Source organism: Amphiura filiformis, chromosome 6 (genome assembly GCF_039555335.1).
Source record: "Amphiura filiformis chromosome 6, Afil_fr2py, whole genome shotgun sequence".
Taxonomy (NCBI): Eukaryota; Metazoa; Echinodermata; class Ophiuroidea; order Amphilepidida; family Amphiuridae; genus Amphiura; species Amphiura filiformis.
Window position 1 is genome coordinate 23,718,303 of NC_092633.1, and position 2,864 is coordinate 23,721,166.

The 2,864-nt window shown below is 37.7% G+C and overlaps 1 non-coding gene across 1 annotated transcript; it reads right to left on the reverse strand.

The window, feature by feature from the left end:
* Window positions 1-915: 915 nt before the first annotated feature.
* On the reverse strand, window positions 916-987 carry Trnav-aac (transfer RNA valine (anticodon AAC)). Its single transcript has one exon. It is a non-coding gene; the product is annotated as a tRNA-Val (tRNA).
* Window positions 988-2,864: the final 1,877 nt, after the last annotated feature.

The following is a 2,864-nucleotide window of genomic DNA, read 5'->3' on the forward strand; positions in this document are numbered from 1 at the left end:
GTTTTCAAGGGGTAACTCCCTTAACACTTTTTGGTATGTTTTGGTGGGGCGGCAGGGAGAGGGTTTGCCTAGGGCGGCAAAATCCCTGGGAACGGCCCTGATTAGACTAGACAGATAGATATTTTGTGGATCTTACACATGATCGAACTTGATTGGGCAAACAGATTTCAATGAATTTAGACTTGACAGAATCACCATTAACAAGGCAATAATCAAGACACTTGAATTCTTCTTCACCCGCAGTATTGATCTGAGATAAAACGGAGTGAAGCACACTGAGATTGAAACATTTTGAAGGATGCGTGCAGGAAGGATTTCATTCATTGACATTGATGGGACAAAACTCCAGTTACTAGTACTCTCTCGTTAATTAAAGGTCTGAAAATTGATTTACGGTCAAAAGTATCTAACAAATTGGCAACAACTGATAAAATGACCGTGCAAGTTGAGACAATATTACCCTTTTCGTCTGTAGATCAACCAAAATTTAATGCATTTAAAAACATTAACATAACTAGTCAAACGGAGGAGGCTCTAATGACGGAAATTATCCAAATTCACAAGGTTTCAACAGTTTCCGTCTCAATAAATCTGTGAAGGATGAAACCATGTAAGGTTCAGGTAAACTGGCAAGTGAAGACATATTTAATTTTTTATCTCTTTAATTTAACGTGTCACCTATGATTATGTGAACAGAGGAAAAGGCTTACGCATCATACACTGGAACATGGAAACATTCAAACATTACAAACTAGCGCACGAGATCAAATGATGCTTAATCGTTATTCTTAATATATCAATATACAGGTGAAAGAAGAATTACGCATCGTACACTAACACATTTAAACATGAATTTACAAATGGAAACATATCATGCATAGGCAGATATACCAGAGTAAAAACTCCGGACATACCTGCTTGTGTGGGGACTTGAACCCCAGATCTCTCGCTTGTTGGGCGAGCGCTCTACCACTGAGCTACCCAGACTGTCCCTGATAAACAGGTTGTTTATGATTATGAGCTTAAAATTGTCATAAGATATTTGTGTTGTACAATGCAAACAGAAAATCTGTTTCTTGACCCGACAATTACTTCACCTTCAAAACGTAATCTACCATTACACAATCCTTTGTTTCAATCAAGTAATACTTTTTCGTTTTTCTTTTGCTCAGAAACCAAACCTCCGCGGATTAAAAAGAGGGGAATAACTTGTCTACAATCATAACATCTAAAGGACCAGCCTGTAGATCCCGTGACCAATTCATAGAAGAAAGGTTTGAAAGTCATTTTGGGATATTTGATTAATTCTGAATAAATTTAACATGGGTTCTATCTCCTGAAACTTCCGGGCATTCCGTGGAGGGGTCAATCAAGGTCAAATAGGGGTCAAATTTTCAGAATGCTCCAATTATGTTAAATAATATATCAAATTACTCGTATGGTCATAAGAATTCCAAAAATGTACAGTTTGTTGTGGGTCAGACCTTTCATGAGGGCGCTATGACGTAAAAATGTTCAAAGGTCAACAAACTTTTGAATTCTGATCACATAGTTAGCAGGGTCCGATTTTGGTTATTTTGGTGTCTAATTATATGTTTTCGTGCACGAGAAATACAACTATGCAACTTAAAAACTATACAAGAAACTATTAACCCTCTTTTGAAACATGGCTGCCAAAAGATAATTTCTGATATCAAAAGTGATATTTTCTATAGTACTGTTTTAACTCGCCTATTTTGATATCGGAATATTATACCGTTATATTAATATTCATCTGAATCAAAATCATTTTCACTACTATCCGAATCAGTGTCTGAATCAATGTCCGATTCTTCAGTGTTCACGTTAGTTGCCACATCACGCAAACATTTTGGAAGCGTTGGCATGGAATACCGCATTGACAAACATTTGTCCTCTCTCAAAGTCCAACCATGTCGCAAAGGTGACGGTGGAGCATCTGAGTTCATATAGTTGAATAAAGGTATTGTTTTTAGCCGCTGGAGTGCATCTATCGTCATTATAACACGGGCGACATCATTATTTTAAGTAAATCAACGAGGCGAAGCCGATTTGTTTTACGCCAAAAATAATGATGTGGTGTGTTATGCGATGATACTCCCGATAGATGCACGACAAACTTTGTCCGATCGCTCAAACTTGGTGGGCGGAATACTTGATACCAGGGTAATATATGTTCGAAATGGAATTGAGGTCAACCAAGGTCAAAGGTCATCACGGAGCGTTCAAATTTCAAACCTTGCCGGATTGGGTTCAAACTTTGTGGGTAGAATCCTTGATACACGGGAAATAAATGTGCAAAATAAAATGAAGGTCAACCGAGGTCAAAGGTCGTCATGGAGGGCTCAAATTTCAAACTTCGTCCGATCAGGCTTAGTAGAATTTTGCATATGAGGGAAATATGTACAAAATACAATCAACGGTCATCCAGGGGTTAAATTTTAAACTTCGCCCGATTGACTTAAACTATAGAGAAAGTAATTCTACACATTACGGAAGCATGAACAAAATCAAACCGAGGTCACTTGGGGTCAAAGGTTATATGGGGTCAAATGCTAGCGTATGTCCAATCGGGCTTAAAAGTGGTAAAAAATCCTGAATATAAGGTGAACCAGTTGCTCTCACAGCTACGGGTGAACTAGTGATATACTAAAATGGTTTAAAAGTACTGTAGTACGTTAGGTAGAGCTATTTTGTAACGTGAGTGGACATATTAATTCGCAAGAAAAGAAGAAGAAGTGGGTATTGATGAAAACCATCCTATTTCGTAACCTTAATTCAACATATCAGTGACTGACATTGTACCTGTGATTGTGTCCTATCAAAATGTTCACAAGACTATATAG